Genomic DNA, 25617 nt, shown 5'->3' with positions numbered 1-25617 from the left:
AATCTTGTAATTTCAGCAAAAAGAGTCATCAAGTTAAATTATATTAAATTACAACAGATTGTTCAACTGCTTTTTCAAATTGTTATAACACATACAGTGCCAGAAGTAAAGGGGGAAGGAACAGAATGAAAACAAAATATTCACAGGTATTTTAAAATGATCTTATGAAAAGCAAAATAAATTGTGGTTCATGCACTAAGTGATTCACTAGTAACTTGAGTACAGCGGTTTTTCATTCACTAGCCTGCAAATCAGTGTCTGCAATTAAAAATATGTGATCTGTGCTGAATAATTCCCTTTCATCCCCTAGTTCTTCAAACAATGTTCATTGTTATACAAATTAAACAATATCCCTGCTGGCAAATTCTTTTATTTTCTAATCGTCTCTCTTGGTCTAACTTTTTTCTTTTAAATAACCAGGCATTTCTCAGTAATGTAAGTGGGGAAAAGCTTCATCTTTGACTTTGGGTATTGAAAGAGCTTTTGCTCAGTACAGGAAAGTGAGAAACAGATAGTCAGCAAGGTGTCAGTCTTCTGCTGATCGGCACAAGGAACAAGATTCTGTTACTCTCCCTTTTACGCCAAAACTTTTACTCCAAACGTTGATGCAATGAGACCACACATAAAGTAAGGGATAACTTAGCATGAGTAAGGGTGGAAGAATTGAGCTTTTAGTAAAGAGCCATCTCTTCCTAATGGTGAAATTTGCTCCCAGAACAAAGCCTGAGTAACTGGATTTTGTGGGGCTACTCTGGGTTTTGATGAGACCATGAAACCAACATGGTTCAAGCCAGGGCCGGCTCCAGGTTTTCTGCCGCCCCAAGTGGCAAAAAAAAAAAAAAAGCCGCAGCAGCATGATCGCGCTGCTCCACTCTACAGCAGCAATTTGGCAGCAGGTCCTTTGCTCTGAGAGGGACTGAGGGACCCGCCGCCGAACTGCCGTCGAAGACTCGGATGAGCCGTCCCTTAGTATTGGCCACGCCAAGCACCTGCTTCTTTAGCTGGTGCCTGGAGCCGGCCCTGGTTCAAGCTGTGGTCAAGGAGCAGGGCTGTATACCAGGCTGGAATAGCAAGCACAGTCCCTCTGTGACCCTATCCAGGATTTTAGGGCCATTGGGTCTGCACAAGTGATGATGCAGTAGTCCCTCCCCAATGGCCTCCTTTGATCCAGCCTCTTTAGGTCTAATTAACAGGACCCCTCTTTGGAATGGAAGTTATACAGAGGCTTCTCTCCAGGTCTATTCTGGTTATTCTACTGCCTGCATGGAAAATTGATGATTAGCTTAATGATGCAGAGAGCTTTGCAAGGGTACAGAGAATCCTTCTTGTCTGTCCTCCAACATAACACAGGACACTGGATTTCAGTCAGTAATTCCTGCTCAAACAGAAGTTATGCACTTGAGGCAACAGCATATATTTTAGAAACACAGCCATCTTGATTAAAGACTTCATATGATGGAGAACACCATGTCTCTTGGTAAGTTGTTCCAATGGTCAATTACAGCCACTGCAAAATATTTGCACCTTACTTCTATTTGGAATTTGTCTAACTTCAGCTTCCAACTATTAGATCTTGTTGTGTCTCTGTCCGCTAGATTAGCAAACCCTATCTTCTCCCAGTTCTTCTTCATATGGCTGATGTAGTTATACAGCAGTGGTCACCAACTGGTTGATCACGATCTCTGGTGGCGCTGTGTGGCTGCTGCTAAGACAGGGTCCCTGCCTAACTTGGCTACACACGCCACTCCCAGAAGTGGCCAGCGTGGCCCAGCAGCCCCGGGGGTAGGAATTGGGAGCTGTGGCCAATGGGAGCTGCGGGGGTGGTGCTTGCAAGGAGGAGCAGTGTGTGTTAGGAGACCCCCTACCCCCAGGGCTGCTGGGCCGCGCTGGCCACTTCTGGGAGTGGCGTGTGTAGCCAAGTTAGGCAGGGAGCCTGTCTTAGCAGCAGCCACACTGTGCCACCGGAGATTGTGATCCCCACAGGGGTGTGTTGGCCCCTTCTGGGAGCAGCGTAGGGCCGGGGTAAACAGGAAACCTGCGTTAGCGGCAGCCACACTCCATCACCAACCAGGAGCCCCCGGAGGTAAGTGCTGCCTGGTGGGAGGCCGTACCCCAGTCCTGAGCCCGCACCCCCTCCTGCATCCTGAACTCCCTCCTGCACCCCAAGCCCCAGTCCTGATTCCCCTCCCAGAGCGAGCACCCTGTACCCCCTCCTGCACCCCAACACTCTGCCCCAGTCCGGAGCCCCCTCCTGCACCCAAACTCCCTCAAAAAGCTTGCGCTCCTCACCCCTCCTGCACCCCAACCCCAGGCCCCAGGCCCAGCCCAGAGCCCGCATCCCGAACTCCAACCTCCTACCACAGCCCAGTTAAAGTGAGTGAGGGTGGGGGAGAGCAAGTGACAGAGAGACAGGGGGAAGGACTGAAAAGGTTGGGGCTTTGGGGAAGGGGCAAGGCCTCGAAAAAGGGGTGGAGTAGATCCTGGTTTGCCCTTAAATTCAAAAAGTGATTTTGAGTATAAAAAGGTTGGAGGAGACCACTGATGTACAGCAACAACTATAAAATTTTACATTTAGATGAGCCAGATAATTGCGTCAAGAGTAGCAGAGTGTATCGCTGTGATACCTCCTTCATATTTGTGAATTGGGCATCAAGTCATTATGTGTTTCATGTTCTGTTCTGGGTGGCCACAGTTGCATGCTGGAGAGTTTTACTTTTCCATTTGTGCATCAAGTATACACATCTCCCATGGTTTGTGCGGATGTGATTTAGGGTTGCCCATAAGCTTCGCAGAAGATCAAAGCCAGGGATCTTCCTCATCGGGGCTTTCACAAGGTGTTTGTGACTTCTTGTGAGCACCATTTGGCTTTCCAAGCTTCATCACGGGTTGAAGTCACATTGTCGAAGGTTAAGCATGTGGGTTCAAAAGGGCTTGCATGACTTCAAGTGATACTGAGCTTTGTCATTGAGGTCCTAGTGGATGGGAAGACATTTGTTTTCCTTGATTCACTGGACTTCCTGGAGGGTTGCAGCATTGTGGTGAATGGATGAGGGAGTCATGTGAGACAGCATGGGCAGCCAGGGTGTTGGGATCAACTTGAGGGTTTAGCTGAATATAAACAAGTCAAGTGTGGCTACTTCTGGTCCATACCAGTGCACAGTACTCAACTATGGAGTACACAAGAGCCATCACTGATGTCTATAGCACTGATGCTGATGCTCCCCAGCTTGTGCCTGCCAATGTATGGCCTAGGTTGGCCATTGTGTTTGTCTTGGCAGCTACCTTCTTCAGGCGGAAGTGGAAGGTTAGCGTGTGGTCCAGCTTCACTACAAGATAACTCAGGGTATGTCCATACTTATCGCCGGGTCGATGGGTAGCGTTCGACTTCTCGGAGTTCGAACTATCGCGTCTAAACTAGACGCGATAGTTTGAACTCCGAATGCGCTCCCGTCGACTCCGGAACTCCACCACCGCGAACGGCGGTGGCGGAGTCGACGGGGGAGCCACGGACTTCGATCCCACGGCATCTGGACAGGTAAGAAGTTCGAACTAAGGTAGTTCGACTTCAGCTACGCTATTCGCGTAGCTGAAGTCGCGTACCTTAGTTCGACCCTCCACCCTAGTGTAGACCAGACCTCAGAGTGGGGTCATGTTGCACACTGTTGCCGCAGAAGGTCACTTTCAGGATCAGCATTCCTGTTATCAGGATGGAATGCAGTGACTGCTTTGTGGGGGTTTGTCTTGAGTCTCCATTTCCTTAAATATTCTTTCATGGTGTTTAGGTTCCCATTCAAGGTGGACTTGATGTCATTGAAGGTGGCTGCTTGTGTTGCCAAGGCAAAGTCATCTGCATATGCAAATTTGCACAACTTCATTAGTGGCATATCACTCATGTAGACTTTGAAAACTGTTGGTGTGAGTACTTAGCCTTGTGGCAATCTGTTGTTGAGGAGCCAGGATAAGCTGACTTTGTCACCCAAATGGACACGTAGCCACCTATTGCTTAGCATCATCCATAGCAGGCATAGTGTTTTGAGGAAAAGGATGATTATTGCAGGCTTCATCATCAGGCCTTTAATCCAGACTGTGTCATGGGCCAATGACAGATCTACAAAAGCTGTGCTGGTCTTGGATTTCTTCTTGAATTCAGCCTCAATGTGCACTGCAAGGGCCAAAATGTTGTCACAGCAACTGTTTTTAGGCCAAAATCCCACTTGTTCTTCGGCACTCAATGAGAGAGCTGATTCTCCAGAGGATGACACATTCCAAGAGTTTGTAGGTTGTACACAGGAGTGATATCAGCCTATAGCTTCTCAGGTTGTCAGTCGGTTTGCCCAGTTTGAGTATGGCAATGACAATCACCTCCTGCAATGCTTTTGGAATGCATCCGGATTCCATGGTTTTGGTGTACAGTTTCACCAGCCACTGGAGTCCCTTAGGGCCTAGCTGATGAAGAAATTCCGGGGGGATTCCATCTCCACCAGCAACCTTCCCTTTCTTTATAATGGCTAAATCCTCCTTTACTTCATCAGTGCTGAGGTCTTGTGGGGCGACTGAGGTCATTGTCCAGTGTAATTGATGATGGATCTCTTGCTTGGTGTTTTTAATCAAGCGATCCTTTTGTGCTCTCCACCAATTAGATTAGAATACTCTACTGAAAGAGGAAGAGATGAAACATGTACTTAAACTACACAAGGCAAAATTCAATTCTTTTTGTGAAATACCTTCTGGTTTTTGGCTTAGGCTCATAGCAGAAGAAGTCTTTTCTTTGTTGCAGCAGGGAAGGAACAGGAGTTTCAGTCCAACCTCTGATCAAACTCCAGTTACCACATATTTATATGAATAAAACCTCATCTCACCCACATAACAGAGATTTACTGGAGGGGGAATGTTCAGTGAGCCTGTGAATGTGGTTAAGAAAATTTGACTAGGGAGGCTAGAATATCAAAAGGTCCCTAATATTAATATCAATAGTTTGACAGGTCTTGTTTTTTATATAAGAACTGCAAAGACAAAAGTGAACAAAGAATATTTGAAACACTTGCTGGAATTTTTACCAGGAAACAAACAGTAGAAATCCCAAATACAATTCTGCTCTTTGTTACTCATGCAAGAAATGTACTGAATAAGAATTTGTCCCCTTCGTAGAGTGTTTCTCTTTTTGCTCACAGATCTGCAAAGTATTGAGGATACTGATAAGTGGTAATGAAATGTAGGGCCAAATGCTGATGTACATATCTGACCGTATAAACCAACACTGGACTATGGGACTCTCTCTTGTTGAAGCCATTCCACTTTAATTACATAATTGAATAATTGGGCCAAAGAAAGAGTGAGAATAACTTTATACTCCAGTAGCTAGGGGACTTTCCTGAGAAGTGGGAAATCCCTGTTCAAATCCCTTTTTCTCATGAGGCGGGGCAGAACTGAACCAGTGTCTCCCACATCCTAGGTGAGTACCTTTTCAGTGGGCTAAGTGTTATAATGGAAGCTTCCTCCTGCTTAGGGTGACCAGAGGTCCCAATTTTATAGGGACAGTCTCGATTTTTGGGTCTATTTCTTATATAGGCTCCTATTACCCCCACCCCCTGTCCCAATTTTTCACATTTACTGTTTGGTCACCCTACTCCTGCTGTTGTTTTGTGTGGAATTAGGTGCCTGCTGCCCTCCTTCCCACAAAATCAACATAGGTGTCTAAGACATCTCATTCCAGGAGAGGGGTTCCTGGCTGTGTATCACAAGCAGAAATAGGCACCCCCTGTAGCCTGACTTAGGCACTGAACACCATGGTAGGAGAAAGGCTTAGGGCATAGCCTGTTTGTCAGCATCTGCCATAGGCTAGCTTAGGCAACTGCCTACCTAAGATTAAACAATTAAACACCTGCAGCTGGCCCAGGTCAGCTGACTCAGTCTCACGGGTCTCAGACTGCAGGTCTGTGAAATTCCTGGGTAAATATGGGACCCACTGAGGGGGGAGAGTCCGAGAGCTTGCACTCCACCCCAGGCCCAAACAGCTACACAGCAATTTTTAGCCCTGCAGCCCAAGCCACGCGAGCCTGAATCAGCTGAATTGGTCCAGCCGTGGCCATGCTGCAAGTCTTTTATTCCAGCGTAGAAGTATATGTAGAGTGCTGATTTTTGTGGATCCTATTCACAGGCACCTATATCTCCCCATTCATTGCACAGGGAACCTAAGTGTCTAACTCAGACTCCATGGATCCCATTATTGTTCCAGTAATTTTTTTAGGTGCCTAAAAGTTAGACATTGCAATGTCTAAGTCCCTTCATAGGTCTCCACCTCTGATCTTAACACACTAATTAGCTCCCTGCATGTCAGGACTATAGAAATTACAATGATTGTCAGCCACTAACTGCTGATTTGGGGAAATCTTCAAATGCATACAAGGCCTGGGACTACTGCATTGACCTTAATGGAGTCTTTACAGATTTACACCAGTGTAACTGAAATCAGAATGGTCTTTCTTTGGAATTTGTACTAAATTAAGGAATTACAGAATTAAAGTATATATAATAGAAATCATTTTTATTTACTGGAGTCTATTCAAGTATGTTTGCATTATCATTATTTATTAAAAGGAGAAACTATCCAAAATTCTAGGCACCCAGGCAATAATTTCAAAAACAAAAATTAAATTACTCACAACAGAAATGGACCCAGTACTTCCCCATTGGTTTTTATCAACCAGGAATGACATTGATCCAAATTTCCCACAGGTAGTGGGACAAAGCACACTCAAAGATCCGCTGTCAATGTCACTGGACTAAAATGAACATCTAACATTTGTCCTCTCAAGATCTCTTTCCACAACTAGGGAAATCTTATATTATGCTTATTATATATCATATAATCTGGAAACTGTGAATAAAATTTTATTTATGTGCTTAATAATAAAATAATAATAATAAATAGAGATATTATAGAAGTTGGAAAGACCAGCCAATTTGTACATGATGCATAACAATTTAAGAGGCATTACAGTTGTATCAAGCCAATTCACTTGTATGTGAATTTCAAACATGTACTAGACCAGCAATCACTAACCCATTCATTTGTAGTGATAGAAGTCAAGGCTGGATAGTAAGTATATTTGTCTGTGTTTACATATATTCTGTTAGAAGTTTATTAATGTAACCTGTCAAGGTTCCTTCCCCCACTCTGAACTTTAGGGTACAGATGCGGGGACCTGCATGGACACTTCTAAGCTTAATTACCAGCTTAGATCTGGTCTGGCTGCCACCACCCCCAAGCAATCCCTTCCCTGGGTAGCCTTGAGAAACTTCACCAATTTCCTGGTGAACACAGATCCAAACCCCTTGGATCTTAAAACAAGGAGAAATTAGCCATCCTCTCTCCTTTCTCCCACCAACTCCTGGTGGATCCAGATCCAACCCTCTTGGATCTAAAAACAAGGAAAAATCAATCAGGTGTCAGGTATGAACTTCTTAACCCTTACAGGTAAAAGAGGCATTAACCCTTAACTATCTGTTTATGACATAACCAAATTAGCTTTTAGATGCTAAAGGTTTTTCATGTCTTAATTGGACCTGCTTGCCTAGATGGGATCCAAGGGCTGGAATGCCTAAAGGGGACTGTGTTTGGCTTCTGGATTAACCAGAGTGGTACTACAGAATCTCTTTTGTTACTAGCATGGTGAATCTAATTATAGAATAAACCACCTCATTTGGGGATTGTCTGCCCTCTTACAGTCTGCCCTGAATGTGGCATTTTCAGTGTGGCCCATCCAGGCACCCAGTCACAATCTATATGGTACATTGCCAGGAAGTAGATGCCATATACTTCATCTAAACATTAAATTCCTTTTACTCAGAGTTTTGAGTATTGCTAACTTATTAAAAAATAATATCCAGTTCTTCAGTAGTCAGATAAGTAACAGAAACAATTTTTCTCCATCCAATATTAATGAATGGTAAAATAATGCAAACTGCTACAGTTTGGTTGAAAAGTATTTTTTTAAATCCATGCCAAGGCAAACCACTAGAAGCAATTATTTTCTAGGTCTTATAAGTATCTGATTGCTTGCAGCTTCATATCTCCAGATGTCTGTAATTATCCATAATAATTTGTTAGTTCATTTGATTAATTCAGAAAGGGCTTCTGCCTCTTCTTGTATGAAACATATAGTGGTATGGACCTCTATTACCTACCACATTGTACTAATTGCTGAATTTCATTTTATTTAACAGTGTAAAGACATTTGAAGGTTCAGTAAAGAGATTAACTCTCACAGTCAAAAGACAGAATAATTAGTCTTGCAAATTAACTTCCTCCCACCTCCCATGAGCAAAGAACCCTTATAATTTATGGTCAGTTTATATACAAAAGTTGACAGACTCTTCCACCCCAATCTGAGGATGTTTGCAGCAGCTAATACCATTTATCTGAATTTTAAATACAAAATGATTTCACTGAGACCACAGAACCTATTAAACATTCCATTCAAAAAATAACTATGATTTATGGGAGGTCTTGTTAGGAGTATAATTCATAGTGAGAAATATATACACGCAATATAGCACATGGTGAAATTATATACATGATATAATTAAATACATATACATCATACTGAAATATTTATGGCTACAAACACATCAGTAGAAGGTGTTTTAGATGCTGATGCCAGGGTTATAAGCAACCTTATGGACTCTGTAATAAGGGACTCTGTATACATTATTTATAAATGGTATCTTAATATAAAGTATTATCAAGAAATTGCTGTAGACTTGTGGGAATCATAAATAGAGCTGGGTGGGTACATTCTGATGAAACATTTTTTTTTCCTCAGAATTTGACAATTTGTCAAAATCTATACATATGTCAGAAATTGTTTGACTTTGAAAACTTCTGACAGAACCCTGCCTACCAGGTTCCTGACTCCCCATGAGCCTGCCAGGCAGGCAGTCTAGGACCCAGTGCTTCCCAGTTTCCAGCCTCCCTGTGTCCCTGTCAGCCATTAGGCTAGCTGCCATGGAGGTGGTGACCCTGGAGGCTGCACAGAGAAATGGCATGATTGTTGTCAATTTCACTGTTGCCCACCACTGAATAGCAGTGATTAAACTGGACAGACTCTTGTTAACTTGACAACTCCATTAGATCTCTTTGTAAACCACAGCATTAATTATCTGCTAAATGTTGGTCCAGCTTTGCAGGGAGCTTCCCCACTTAGCTAGCTGTCTCCTAAATATCTCAGCTGAGGATGCATTGGATGGGGAAAAAAGTCATCCAGCCACAAGCTGATACCAGCAGAAAGAAGAGAGAACATTTGCCCAAGTTTGGATAGAAAAGAGAGATGGTGCCCCAGGAATTCATATAAAAATTTCAAAGTGTTTTGCAAATGTAGATAAATATTATCCTAATTTTACAGATGAAGGAATGGAGGGACAGAGAGTAAGGCCATAATTCAGCAATGCACTTACGTATGTGGTCAAACTTTACTGCTGTGCTAAAGCACAGCCTAAATAACTTGCCCAAGACCAAAAAAAGAAATCATGAATAAAACTCAACAATTCTGATTCCAAGTTCTCTGCACTAGCCACTAAACACCTTGCCTTCCAAGGTTTCTACAAGCTTATAGTAGGGTATTAGCTCTATTCTTGTCTTTAAAGGATATGCATTTCTTTTCTGAAGAAATCACATCTGATTGCACTTTGTTCATTCATTACACAATTTATACTGTTTCTGAAAGCAAGTCTTAGCCAGTGACGCTTTCAGTTCTTACCTTTGTAAACAACACTGTGGTTGTAATGCATGTCAGAAGGTTCAAACCACTTCAATACTCAAACTACTTCGGATAAAATGATCTAATAATTGAATGTCATCCAGGGCTATGATTTCTAAAGTGATTTGTAAAAATGATTTTTGATGAGTTAGGGGGTGTTTAGAGAAATCATATTCAGAAGGAAGTTGTTCAGGTGAAATGTTAACGACGTAGATTTTGATCTGGCTTTTTCTGATCTCATGAATTCCATGTGTGAGTAATAAGCACATTTGTATTATCTGGGGGGAGTGGAGCAATCGTTTCAAATGCTTGATGCTTAACACTTTCTAAAGACAGTGAAAATTATCATTTTTAAAATTTATTTATTTTTGAATTAAAAGAAGATGATTTTATTTGCTAGGCTAAGAACTCTTCTAAGCCTAAATGCTGATAGTTCTTGCAAACATAAAACAGATTTTATATGCCACCACATCTAGATTAACATGGTAGCAAACATGTTTCTAAACTAATCCTTCTTTACAGCAGGCAGTATAGTCCAATAGATAGGACAGTGGTTTCATCACTGGCTTACTGGATGAGGTTGGGCAAGTCACTTCACCTCTGTGTGCATTGGTTCCTCCATCTGGAAAATGGGGGAGCTATTCAAGTGATTTTCCAAAAGGGAATGCCCTGTTAGATTAAAACAAAGACAAAAAAATTGAAAGAGGTCCAGCAGCTATGCATTACTTTCTTCAAACAGATTTAAAAATGTAGCAGTGAATTTTGCTATGGAAAAATCTGCCTAGGTATGTAAATATGGCTGTCTTCACTGCATTTGTAAAGCATGCTGCTTATTTTATGTATGACTTACAACCCTTATTTTATAATAATTGTTCTTCCTCTGAATCCTTTGCATCACTTTCTTTCTGCAATGATGAAAACTACTACAAATACCAGTGATGAAATGCAATGCTTCTAATCATATAAATTTTTTCCCATGTGATGACAACGACGTGTAAACATGTAAACATAGAAATAGCTCACTAGGAACTAAATTGCCAAGGTATATGTATAGCATATTCAAGTCAAGGAAAGCAGATCTGTGATAGTTTTCCTTTACTGGAGATGATTATCAGCTAAACAAAGAGTTATCCAACACTCTGTTTAATTTCCAAGACAGCCTTCTTTCAGAAACATTTGTGTTTCAAAGACAAATTTCTGGCTGGCCCAGCAGTCTAAAGGCAATATAATGTACTGGAAGGAAAGATAGCTGCTATCTTGTTTGCTATCAGATTTGGAGGCTCTTTCTTGTTGGCAAACTGGTGCTGGGAAAACTATAAAGTCACACTCTGGTGGAGAAGAGTGACTATTCTTGCTCTCCAGAAAATAGTCTGATGGATGAAAGGACAGAAACTGAAATGTTCTGAAAGCAACCAAATCCAGCCCTCCTTCTCTGTAGAGAGGATCCCAGCAATATGGTGCCTTTAGGAAGGGTAAAGCAAACAGAGGAGGTGGAGGGTGTTGTCCATCACTCTCTCAGAGGTGCCAAGAGAAATATCAGTTGAGTGGAGGTGGCACAATATCACTAGCCTAATCACCCAGGTATGTCTACACTGCCCGCCGGATCGGCAGGTAGTGATCGATCTATTGGGGATCGATTTATCACGTCTAGTGTAGACACGATGAAATCGATCCCCGGTCGCTCTGCCGTCGACTCTGGAACTCCACCACAGTGAGAGGCAGAAGCGGAGTCGATGGAGGAGTGGCAGCGGTTGACTCGCCGCCGTCCTCACGGCCAGGTAAATCAACCTAAGATACGCCGACTTCAGCTACGCTATTCGCTATTCGCGTAGCTGAAGTTGCGTATCTTAGGTCAACTCCCGCCCCCCAGTGTAGACCTAACCTAACTACTGTACTTTAGGTGACAGCAATAAGCTATGATGGGGTATACATTAGGATGTTATTGGCATAACCATTGTTGCACTGGGAGTACCAAGGCAGAACACCAACAGCTGACAATGCACTTCTCATGGCTTATTATCATTGAGTAATAGTGCTTTAAAAAGTTAGAATTTTCATTTCAATTATAAAAAAATTCAAATTTCTTTTTAGAGATCAGTTTTGTGAGGCCTATGACATATCCTTCTACTATGAAAAGTAATCCCTGAGTCAGGATCTTGACTGATATGTGAGGAGAACCAAACACTAGCCCAGAAGAGATGGTATATAACTAGGACTCCCCAGACATGTGTCCTGGGCCTGGACAAACACACACTAAATCAGAGAATAGGTATTTATAAATTTTTCCTCTTATGTTTTGAATATATTTCTCTGCTTACTTTTTTTCTGGCCCTTCATCTCTTGTTTTAAGGTTTCATTTACTATACAGGCCCTGTCCCATTGCTTCTCTAAATCGCAGCATCCTGATTCCCCTTGTGACCCAGCAGGCAATTTCTCTTTTAAATACTAAATTTGGAATATTGAATGAATTCCTTGATTTTATAGATAGATAGAGATATAAACTTTAAAATTTGGTACTATAATGGAAGATTGTATCTCTCCTTTAAGAAGGTACCAGGGATGAACCTGGACATAAGACCAATGAGCTTTACTTTATTCCTAGGTAAAAGGCGTTGAAGCCATTGTTAAAAATTAAATTATAAACCTCCTACATTAACTTGATCTGAGAGGGACAAACCCACATGGCTTCTGTAAAGTCATTCACCAGAGGCTTTTAAGGAAATTTAGTGGTCATGGCTTGAGAACTGAAGTACTGTAATGGATTAGAAACTGGCTAAAAGATAGAAAACAAAGAGTAGGAATAAATGATCAATTTTCAGCATGAGAAAAAGTTAACAGGGTGCCCCAGGGTTCTGCACTAAGACTGCTTTTGTTTAATATATTCACTAATGATCTTAAAAAGAAGGTAAAGAGCTAGGTAGCAACATTTGCCAATGGCACCAAATTATTTAGGTTAGTTAAGTCTAGAGAAAGTTGTGAGAAACTTTAGAGAAAACTAATAAAGGTTGGTGGCTAGTATGGTGACATGAAATTCAGTATTGACAAATGCTGGGTTCTAATTTCATCAAGAGAAAAAGATGTAGCTATCACTAAGGACTGTTCAATGAAAATTTCTGCTCAATGTGCAACGGTGGTTAAACAAACAAAATGGTAGTAGGATGTATAAAGATGGAGTAACCAGAAGTATTTCAGGTGAGGACATGCCAGATAGACAGATAGAAATGGCATGTCCTCACCTGAAATACTTCTGGTTACTCCATCTCAAAAAATGATATCACAGGAAAAAAAAAGAGGTTCAATTTTCTGACTAAGATTTGGGTGGGTCTCTGTGAGAAACAGAGTTTAGAAGTCAGGAAGCTGGATTAGGCAGGGTTGGGAAATGGAAGTTGATGATGAGTATTGACAAATCCACCGGCTTTTCATAGCATATGACAGTCAAGAGTACATGTATGTTTTCTGTTCAACTATAAGACTTTCAAAGTTGCCTGTGTCCAGTCTATGATGATGTGTTTAGTTTTGAATTTGTGGTGCCTATAGTTGTTTACGTAAGGGCTGGGAAATAAATATGAGAGTTGCAGTCAAGTTCAAGTTCAAAAAGTGCATGATTTTTAATTATTTTATCTGGAAAAATTAGTAGCTATGAAAACAAAACAAAAATGTCAGAAAATAATGAAGAGTGATTTTGTAAAATTTGGAGACTAAATTCAGCATAGTGTGAAATAGAGGGATATTAATCTTGCTGTAAGTAAAACGCTAAACACACCTTAACTTTTGCAGTTGCTACCGATGCTCCCTTTTAAATATAAATACATATAACATAATGTGTGTGTATATATAAGTGTGCAGTTATGAGTTTTGTAGCATGATCTTCTGCACTTTATCCTCTGAAGATATTAGCCTACAGGTATCTGTTTATCTGCTCCAATTAATTGGTTATTACATAAGTGTGAGTGAAGAGAATTATTAATTGTATTGATTGCTGATTGGCTGTTTGATCTGGCTATTGTTCTTAAGTGGAAGCAATTAAACTATAGTCAGCTATAACCTTTCATGTTTTAAAGCTTCTGCTATTGCTAGCCATTGTTAGAGTCTATTAGTGTAGTTCATCCAATGGGAGATATGCATTGTGCATTATTAGGTTATCCTAAACAACACTGTGGAAAATTGCATTAATGAGAAGCATGTAGGAATGATAAAGAAAATCACTACAGACTTCAAATAGGACAGGTTAAAAAAAGTCTTTTATTGGTATATAAAGGAACATTGCACATGTTTTGCTCAGAACAAGAGTCTGAAAGTTCATGTGAGGAAAAGTGTTTCTCAACATGAGTAAATTGCAAAATTTGTATTTTTTGAGATTTTTAATTACCAGTGGTATCACTGAGCTTGTTGATCATTTGTCAAACTCCCCAATTTCTGGAAGAATACTCCACATTTGGGCCACTATCTCCTAGATCACTTCTCAATCATGGATCACACAGTATTCATCATCTGTGTCCTCTGCTCACTGCATTGACTCCCCATAGAATATAGGGTCAAGATCATGGTCTAATTGACCATGGTCTATTTTCAATGTTTCTAATAACCTCCTTTCACTGCTCTGGCACAATAGAATAGTCTCTAGCTAGTGTGAAATCTATTTGCATAGGAGAGAGAATATTTTCTGGTCCAAGGTTGTGGAACTCACATACACAGAAACTAAGAACTACCTCAAATTTCACTACTTTCTCTTCCTAGTGCAAAGCTCACTACTTTAATTCATCCTTCACAAATAAAAGCTCATAAAACATCATTTAAACTCCCTCTACATTTTCCCACAGAGGAAAGGAATGGAGAAGAAACCACATATGAGAGAGGCTAGTCACATTGCTTTATGCATCCCTGGAAAGAATTCAGATAACATGGTGTGACAGTGTGCACTCATCACTTGCGAGTGATGCATGTCGGGTGGGTGTGAACCTGCACTCGCTTTCTCTCTTCACAGTGTCCCCTGTTGGCTGTTGCCCTCATCAGGTGAATCTTCAGTGACAGCTCTCTGGCTAAGTCAAACAAAATCTAAAATGGATGAACCCCTTCTGGGGTAACACAGTCCAACAAATGGTTGGCCATTTCCAGGGTCTTCAGCCCCATCTCTAGGCCTATTTAAATTCTAGCCCCTTTCTTGGACTTTTAGTGCTGAGTTTTATCCCCTTCTTGTGGGTTAGGCCACTTCTCCAGTAGCCAGTGGAGGGGCCCGGGCCTGACCACTACTCCAAGTCTCAACCCAGGGACCCTATGGAGAGCAGTCACATATTACTTCCTCTACTTGGTTTTTGCTGCTATTCCATGGGCCACTTCCCACTCAGTCCTATCACCTTCACCCTGACCTCAGGCCTGAATTTCTTAAATCCTCTCCCTCCTTGATGCATGCAAGTACCTCCAGAATCTTCCTTCTGGTTCTCTTCTTGAGCACCTGTGACCAGCCATAGGCACTGATCCTTGCTCCTCTGGTCCCAGCCAGAAACTGCCCAGCTTGCCCCCTGCAGAGCCTTTTATCTGAGCCTACTGTGCTGTGATTGGCTGCTTCTCTGCAGTCTTTCTAGGCAGGGATGCAGAACCTACCCTCACTGCTCCTTTTCTGGGGCAGGGTGTGATAGGACTGTGAAGCCTCCAGCAGGGGGCCTTAAAGGGCCTGGTACATCCCATCCCACATGGTGACGGGTGTGATATAAGAATCTGAATATAACATTATTCACTAGAATGCTAGCCATTTTCCCTTTGTGGCCTGCTGCACGTGTAAAGAACCTCATGTAGACAGAAACTTGTCAGTGAGTGTAATGTCTGTAGAATAAATATTTGTTCCAAACACATAAATAAATAGCTGGCAACTTGGCTGGAAAGCAGGGCACTTTCTGTAACTGGGCTATGTCTTATTTTCATAAATGCATAATTTCCAAGGCCAGAAGAGATCATTGTAATAATCTAATCTGATGTCCTGTACAACATGGGCATAGAACTTCCCCCAAACAATTCCTAGAACACATTTTTTAGAAATACATCCAATCTTGATTTAAAAATTGCCAGTGATGGAGAATCCACCACGACTCCTAGTAATTTTTTCCAGTGGTTAATTACCCTCAGTGTGAAACATTTTCCATGTTAAAGAAAACCTTTTCCTTATGGCTTAGAATTATGCTACTACTTCTCACCTTCCTGGTCAGTTCTTTTCAATTTCTTGTGGAATGTGAATGAGCCAGTCTTGCCAATTATTTCCTTTTCTTTTTTCCAAAGATTTAATTTACTAACATGTATCCAGTTAGAAAGTGCTACCCTTCCCTTGCTGTACATCAGTGGCAGTGTTAATGTTATCTTTATACTGGGTTCATTCTTTTTTTTTCCCCTTAAAAGATATTGATGTCCACTGTGTGACAGCACCTGACTTAAGCATTCAGTGTTGGTAATGATTTCCTTAGAGGCCATATTAGATGGGTAGAGAGGGGAAAACCAAACCAACTATCAGATTCTAATGAACACAGATTAGTGTAACATCTACCTTGTCTATTTTTTACTTGTTTCTGTATCCATGCATAACATTCCTCTGGCCCAAAAGTTACTCAAGCATACAAGTACAGTTCCAATAAGCTGCATCTTCTTTCTGCAGCTGATGTTGTGGCAAATTGTTCTCCTGTTGCTGCAGCCACTTAGACAGGACTTTTCTTAGCTTTCTTAGAGTGACTAAAGTAGCCAGAGATTGTGTGCACCATTTCTAGCATTGCAATCCTCAGGTTAAGGTACAGGATTTCAGTGATAATAACCAAGTTTAAGCCATTTGCGGAGCATGATACCTATGGCCTACTATCAAAAATGATATTATCTAACAGCTCTTTCAATGTGTACAGCAGGTTCTTTGCTCTTGTTTCACTTTTACTTTGCTGTTGGCACTGAATTTTTAAGATCCCTTTTTTAAAATCTTCTTTTATAATAGGCATCAACTATAATTCAACTTGTACATGTACTAAACCCTATTCCCATAGGAGAACTTTTGAGAGACTTCAAGAATGCCAGACTCCACAAAAGCACCTGTCTGTGTACCTGCAGGCTGCAGCAATATCAGTTCATATTTCACCTTCAGTACTACAGAGACTGGTAGAAGTTTTGAGCAAAGTGGAAGCAAAATTGGATGCTACAGTGAATATTTGATATCTAGTTACACTAACAGCTTTTTATTATTCACATTGCATTTGTTTAGTTTTGTATTTTTCATTTGTTTTAATGATCTGCACAAGGAAATAGGCAGAGTTAGAGTTAAAGGATAGGCAGAGAAGTAATTTAGGTATGTCAGAGAAGAAGTTAGTACTAAGAGCCAGTAACAGACACAGAGCAACACTAAGCACACTTGCGAAATATGTATTGGTATGGCAAGGATTGGTTGGATGAGATGCTTAGTACGTAGCCAGAGAGGGGTTTTGGTCTGTGGTTCAAATCCAGCTCCGGTTGGTGATCAAACTCATTATCTGGTGGTTTATTTGAAAGGAGTGGGTTGTTTCAGTCTTCTTCTTACTGGGCAGGTATCCACACTACTAAAATCATCACCACAGTGTGGCACCAATAGACACTATTGGCACTCTGATGAATGAAGCCAAGGACTGAATGAGCTTGAAGACTGAATTACCTAGGGTTGACCATTTCAAGTTAGGGATAAACCATATAAGTGGGGGAAAGTTAAGAAACTTAGAAAAATATTATATGATTCTGAACCATCTAGCTATGCATATTCCTACCTTGTTCTTATTACTATAACTCTCATCCTTTCTCCTCCTCCTTCATTATATGCACTTTTTTGTCTTATCTTGAATGAAATGATAAGCTATTCAGAGCCGAGACCTTCTCTGATGTCCCGATTGGGGCTTCTAGGCACTAATGCTATACAAATGTTAACTAATAGGTATTTCTACATCCAATTTACAAATTATCTAACTAATCATAGTAAATACTAAAAATAATGCTATTGCACTGCTTTGTAGACATTGTCCTTCAGTTTCAGATTGGCACCTTCCAAAAGTATCTTAAAAATCCTAACATGATCAGACAACAACCTCATAGATAGAAAACACCAAACGTGATGTAAAAAGCTAATCAGGTTCAGTGCATATAGTGACTACAACAAGGAAATGAGGAGAAATATTTACTTTATTTCAGGATATTTTGATGATAACAGCTTGGTGGTGCATCTGACACAGTTTTGGACTCTGAAGTCAAAGGCAAATACCAAAACAAAACCATAGTTGGCAAGACTGACACTTGACCATAATGGTCTCTTGTTGGAGAAGCAGAAAGGACAGTAACAAAATAGGCTTAGAAAGTGAATTGACCTCATCCGTATGGGTGCTTGCTTCCAGGCAGAGCTGAAGCACATTGCCTCCATTAATGTACTTGCTGCTTAACAAATAAAGAAAACTATTTCCCCCCAGAGAAAAAAAATATATATTTTTTTCTATCTCTATTTCCTTTCCATGCTACTCTGCAATACTAGATAAACAGGATATATATAAATCAGTGGTATGCCTTTACCTGGAATACTTGCTGGCATTCTGGTCATCCTGTGTAAAAGAAGGATTTAGAAGAAACAGATGGGGTTCATAAATGGGTGATAAGAATGGAGAGATACTGAAAGAATTGGTATTATGTACCCCAGAGAGGCAATAAATAATAGAGAACATGATAAGAGTATACAAAATAGCGTATGGTATAGAAAAGGTTGGTCAGGACATTCAATACAATGGAAAGGTGGCAAATTTAATAATTAATCTGTGGAACTCATTGCTACAAGATATAGTTGAGGTCAAAGATTTAATGCATTTTAAAAAAATTGACTTTTATATGGATAATAAGACAACACAGATTTATAATAGCAAAAGTGCAATAAACAAGAGTGTTAGAAGGGAAATGAACCCTCATGCTTCAGGGCATAAACCAGCCTCTAATTAATAGAAATTAAGAACACACTGTGACGCACTGAACCCCCACCCTTCTGGGGTGCCACTGAGCCCACCTTCCCAACCAGCCTGGGCTCCCCCTACTTCATGCTGCTGGGTAAAGCTCTCAAGCCCCTTTCCAGCACACACACAAGTAGGGACACACCCTCCTGTAGAATCACACAGAGTCTGCTATCAGCTCTGTGTGGGAGGACTCAGCTATGGGATTGCCCTGCACTCCTGTCACACACCCTCTGGATTGTAAACCCAAATTATATTTTCTTTGGCCATATAGAGATCTATGTAGTGTAAGCTCATGAAAATCGCTCCCTCCCTCATTGCGGAGGAAGATATGCACAACTTTTTCCCCCCCTGCCCCATTTATGAATTGCATAAACTGCATTTTGGAATAAACAAAGAACAAGTTTATTAACTACAAAAGATAAATTTTAAGTGACTATAAGAGATAGCACAGAGAACAAAGCACATTTCTGAGCAAATAAAACAAAACACACAAACTAAGCTTAATACACTAAGGGATACTGGCTAGAAATAATTATTTCTCACTCTAAATGTTGTTTCAAGCAGGTTGCAGAGTTTCTTGAAGGTAAACTACACTGCTTAGAGCTCCAGAGATTCCTTTAACAGGCTGATCTGTCTCACCTGGTCTCAGCTTCCTGCCCCCTTCCCCAGCTTAGTTTCTTTACTTCTTCAGCTGTTTTCAGCAGTCTTCCTTCTTGGGCAGGGAGGCAATGGAGAAGAGGCTCAATTAATTCACTCCCCAGCCTTAAATAGGATTTACATATGGCAGGAGCCTTTGTTTCCCAGTCTGACCCCCCCACTCCCTTTTTTAATGGCAAAATACTGGGAGCCCAAGATGAGGGTCTAGTACAAGGTGACATGATCATATGATTCTGCAGTGTCAAAGCAGCAACCCAGGAAACATATCAGGAAGGTGGAGATAAGTATCTTCAAGCTCTTATTGTTCTTCCTAATCCATTCAGGCTGATTGCCTACTGTCTGGTGGGCATTTCCCAGATGCAAATACTTTTGTAATTGTTAGTCATTATTCCTAACTTCAGATACAGAAATGATACATGCATACAAATTGGATAATTACATTGAGGAAAATCATAAGCTTTCCAGTGGTACCCCACATGACCCCTCTTGCTTAAAACATGTCATAGTTATGCCATATTCATATCATAACAATATTTCTATCAAGAATATGGGGTGCAGCATCACAGATACTTCCTTTGTAGGCAGATTATTCAATAGCTGCCTTCTGCGAGGTTTTTTGTGCCTTCCTCTCAAGTAGCTGGGAGCAGGCCATGTCAGTGACTAAATCCAGTCTGGTGATTCCTATGTTCCTAAAGCCAACATTCATTATCACTTGGGCTTGGAGTGCTTTTTGGTCCTTTCCCATTCCCTAATTACTGTATTCCATCAGCTCATCTATGAAATTCTTTTGAAACCAACAATTAAACAAAATTCCTAGAAGACAATCTTAGTGTTATGATTATGAAAATTGCCAATTACATTTGAAATTTTCTACATCTTAAATAGACTATGAACCCTGGAGTATTTCTTTTCTGAGATCTCCTGTTCTGTCTCTCAAGTGGGGGAGGACAATCAGATGGAAATGTGTCAGCATGTGGTGCGCCAAAAGAGTTTTCGGCTCTTTGTGAAGAAACCTATTTTTTTTTCCTTAAGAGGGTCACTATGTTTCAGCATACAGCTAAACAATCCAACTCCACTGGATGTGAAGAACCTGTTAGTTTGGACTAATGCTGGAGTACTAAAGACTGGGAGTCATTGATTCATAAAGGGCAAGGTTGTACATGGCCCTTTTTTGTGATGTGCAGGGAGTGAGGAGAATGCAAGAATTCTCCCCCATCTCCTTACAAGAGTTAGGCAACCCCTGTGTTCCCTACAGTGTAGGAATTGCTCCCTCCCAGCTCCAAGGAAGCACAAACCAACATGAAGGAGGTACATGGGAAAAGGGTGGAACTGTCAGAGAGCAGAGGGGGAGAAGGCATGTGACTTCCCCTTCCATGCCTCGAATCAGCGTGTAGTGATCAATCTATCGGGGATCGATTTACTGCATCTAGTGTAGACATGATAAAATCGATCCCCGATCACTCTGACGTTGACTCTGGAATGCCACCGCGGCGAGAGGCAGAAGTGGAGTCGACGGGGGAGCGGAAGTGGTCAACTCGTCACCATCCTCACGGCCAGGTAAATCAACCTAAGATATGCCGACTTCAGCTACGCCATTCATGTAGCTGAGTTGCGTAACTTAGGTTGACACCCCTGCCCCCCCGCAATGTAGACCTAGCCTAAGTCAGTGTAGCTAAGTAACACCCCATAGCAGGTAGAAACTGGTCAGGAACTTGTTCTGAAGTAAAGTTCACAAGGACCTGAAGAAGAGATTGGATGAGGCCTTTGAAATCTCTTTTTGACAGTGGAATATGTATAAAAGGAGAGGATGAGGAAAGAATGTTGTCATGGAGGAAAGAAGGCACTTCTATTTATTTCTTTACTTATTCTTTACTGGCCTCCCTAATGGCTGTGGCAGAAACTTCTCTCTCTTCAGGTAAAAATAAATAAATACATAAATAAATTTCCCTTCTCAAATCATTAAATGAGCACTTCTTGAAGGTCTGCTCCTGACAGACTAGCCAGGCCAAGAATACTAAAAACCACAAATACTACCCAACGTGAAAATCAATGCTCTATGCCACTTCTGGAAACTGAATGGAGACTTCGGAGCCAAGAAATTTGACATATTGATTTTTGTGACGTTATTGACATGAACTGTGACCGTATAAATCATTGTTGCAACCAGGTCCTATGGTTGTACCAGGTCTTGTACAGAGGAGGTCAAATGGGGTGTCTATGGAAAGGGTGTAGTTTGCTAGTTATGATTGTGCTGTCTGTATTTGTGTATCAGTTTTGTATTTGAAGTTATGGATATTGGCTATGCACTTGTATCTCAATGTGTTTGATTCTAAGTAGCCTCAGTGAAGCATTTGGTCAGCTTCTTGAGAAAGGATTATTCTCAGTAAGTGCCCAATCAAGAAACACTTAACTGACAATGGACTTTGAGAGACGCCAGTACACATCTCTAAGGTGCCACAAGTACCCCTGTTCTTTTTGCAGATACAGACTAACATGGCTGCTACTCTAAATCAACCTCTGAGTTTTCCTGGGAACATTCACTTGCAAAAAGCTGAATCATTCATGGACATATGACTTGTCTGGTGGCTACAAACTCCATCTTGTTGCTGTGACTTTGCACAGAAGAACAAAGGGGTTTCTGCCTGCAACATAGAGAATATAAAAGGCCCTGGAAGCCTCTCCATTTTCTCTTCAGCTGGCTTAAGAGATGGCCTCTCCACCCCAAAGAAATACCTGAAAGGAAGTGGAACAAAGGACAGTAACTACAGGGGTGTGAGTGATTGCTGGAACCAGACTAGGAAGGAGTCCAGTCTGTGAAAGAAGCTTATTGGAATGTCTTTGGGGGTGAGATTTGATCTGTAATCAGTTTCTTAATGTATTAGGCTTGCATGTTTTGTTTTATTTTGCTTCGTAACTCACTTTGTTCTGTCTGTTATTACTTGGAACCACTTAAATACTACTTTTTATATTTAATAAAATCACTTTTTGCTTATTAATTAACCCAGAGTAAGTAATCAATACCTTGGAGAGCAAACAGCTGTGCATCTCTCTCTATCAGTGTTATTGAGGGCAGACAATTTATGAGTTTACCTTGTAAGCTTTATACAAAGTAAAATGGATTTATTTGGGGTTTTGCTCCCATTGCGACTTGAGTATCTGGGTGCTGGAGACAGGAACACCTGCTAAGTGGTTTTCAGTTAAAGCCTGCAGCTTTGGGGAACATGGTTCAAACATGGGTCTGTGTTTGCAGGCTAGCATGTCTGGTTTAACAAGACAGGGTTCTGAAATCCCAAGCTGGTGGGGAAAACAGGTTTAGAGGTAGTCTCAGCAAATCAGGTGTCAGTCCCAAGGGGGTCTCTGTGACCCAACCCATCACAATTTTATTTCTCCTTTGCTAATTAAGTCCCCCAGTAAGCAGGTTGGTGCAGGGAATGCTAAAGATCATAGCTGGATAGAAAGCTAAATTATGTTTCATTAATTTGTTGTAAAAAAAGTATGATTACATGGGGTTACATAGTAACAAGTTATATACACTTTTACTCAAAATGACAAAATGTGTCAGTCTTTGTCATTCCAATGAGCTGTTCTCAAGATGATTAAAATGAATGATCATGTTTAAAAACAAATCCATTAATCTTTCCTTTGTTTTCCCACAGTATTTATTTGCTATTTAGACAGCATTTCCCTCCTTCCCTACTCCCTATGCAAGGACCTGCTCTGATGGCTGGCCTGGAGGAGCCCAAGGGCATAGGAAAGCAGTTGTCACCAAGCACTGAAGCTGCTAATAGCCCTTGTTCAGGGCACACAAAGGAGGGGAGAAGCTCTTTGCAGCAAACCTTAGTCACTCCACAAAGGCCAAGGACAATCTGTACTTAATTAACATACCTCACAAGGATGTTGTGAGGATTAAAGTAGTGTTATCTTCATTCTATTCTACAGTAATTTAATGAAAGACTACAGAGCAGGTGAATAGCTGACAGAGCTGGGATCAGAGCTCAGTGATTCCTCCTGGCTTCCTGCTCAATGCACTGGGGAGTGCTGTGTTTCAACAGTTTTTTGTACAGTGTTCATCACTGTATCAGAGCAGTTGTAGACTCAGCTCCCTCCTTATTTTAACAAAGATTTCCTCAACTGCTGCTGCCTATCATCTTCAGTATCAAGCAATTAAATTATAATGAATTTGTCATGGCACAGTCAATTCCAGGGCAACAAAGATGTCATAAGCACTGAATTATTACAAGTGGGTGCCACCTATTATTAAGGTTGTCCTACACTTCCCATTATAAGACCTTATTTTCATTTGCTTATAACTTTGCTAACCTTTAACTGCTTGGGCTGAAATTTTCCATGATGGATATCTGTCTCAGCAATTTTTTTGTATTTCAGACAAAAAAGCATCAGTCCTTTCAAGAAGGGTAGTGAAAAATACATTGGTATGCCTATATTGAAATAAAATTGTTGACCTATTATTTTAGAAGCTTTAGCACCCCAGGTTTTGGAGGATGGACTTGAAATTTGGGAGAAGGATGGCCGTTTTATCATAGATGGGCCTTTCTCTATTCCTGTGAAAATCTGCCCATATTTACCTAAGTTATAAACCTTTGAAAAATTATAGTTTGCACATGCTCAGTACAGATTTTCTAGAAATTAATTGCTAAAAACTTCATAGACTGAACAGGACTTTCCCTCTAATTGCACCTGTGGCTTCTGTTGGCCAGGCTGGAGCCACACACAGTAACTGAGGACAGGTAGCATGTCTATCCTATGCTCTCAATGCTCCCTTACTAAGCGTGAAAGGGTAAACTACCTAATTCAACTGCAGAGGGGACAAGAGCTGGACCTAAGGCAGATGGTGAATAGATTGGGAAAGAAGTGTGGGGTTAGGAGCGGGAGACTGGGACTGGAGGCAATAGAGGCCTGGAGAGATTAAACAGGGAACATAAAGAAGGGAGAGATTGAGACAGGGGTAGGAATCCAGAAAGTAAGACTATGATTGGCCAGGGAGACTGAGACTGGGATGAGAAGCTTGAGGAGTCAAGACTGAACTGGCAAGGGAGTGACAATGGGAGTGAGCCGAGTAGGGTGACCATACAGCAAGTGTGAAAAATTGGAATGGGGGTGGGGGGTAAGAGACTTCTATATAAGAAAAAGCCTCAAATATTGGGACTGTCCCTATAAAATCGGGATATCTGGTCATCCTAGAGCCAAGAAGTCAGGGGAGGGGAAGAGACAGGACTGAGACAGGGACAGGTTAGAGGGTTTGGGGCAGAGAAGTCATGCTTGAGGGGGGAAAAGGCAGAAAGACTCAGTACTCACTAAAGCATACATGCCTACAGAGTCTGGAATGGAACCCAAATTCCTGCACATCACCATTTCTCTGCTTTCAGCAATGTCTGTGAAGCCTACTGGCAAAGTACTCCAGCCCCCTCTGGTGCTGGCCCACAAGGAAAATGACAACTTACTTCTGCTATAAGTTACTACATTAGCTCAAGTGATGGAGGTCTGTGTGGTGGATCTAAAGATTCCAACCATGCTGATGACCCATGTGAGTGTCAATATGATGACACATGACGGAATTTCTGTGTTTTTTTTCCCAATATCCTTTTTTTTTAAATCAGGAAATTACACACACATAACTACACGGAAAGATCATTCTCAAGGTTGCAAAGTCAAGCATAATAGTATGTGATCAAGCAAAATAGTTTGTAACAATTATCTCTTAATACATACACACAAGGGAGTGGAATTAAGGTTGCTCAGACAACTTTTCTGACATTTCTTGACTTCTGAGTGCTTGATTTTACAACCTTAGTAATAATTGTTCATTTTGTTTGTGTAACTGAAAAAGTTATAAAGGAGAAAATGTCTATACAGATATAGAGTGCCTTCAGTATTTAAAAATACTGTAGCAATAAAGAGAGCTAAAGAAAACTGCATATATAAAAAGTTGCTTTACATTTAAATATTATATTTTTCAAAGTTTGCCTGAGTGGGAAAGTTCCTTTTTTAGCATGAAAGCCATTAATATAATTAGCATTAACCTCTTAAAGGTATTTTCAAGTTGTTTACAAATGTCAGAACTAATGCCACATTCTTACTTATTTAATGTCACTTTCCTGAAGTATCACTCCGGTTTAATTCTTTTTACTTTGGAATTTTCTTCTTTCCAGAAGGTTATTAGAATTGTTCTTGCTACAGTAAGCCCAGATCATTGACATTATTTA

Source organism: Mauremys mutica, chromosome 5 (assembly GCF_020497125.1).
Source record: "Mauremys mutica isolate MM-2020 ecotype Southern chromosome 5, ASM2049712v1, whole genome shotgun sequence".
Classification (NCBI taxonomy): Eukaryota; Metazoa; Chordata; order Testudines; family Geoemydidae; genus Mauremys; species Mauremys mutica.
The sequence above is the reverse complement of the archived record's forward strand: the minus strand, read 5'-3'. Positions refer to the sequence as shown.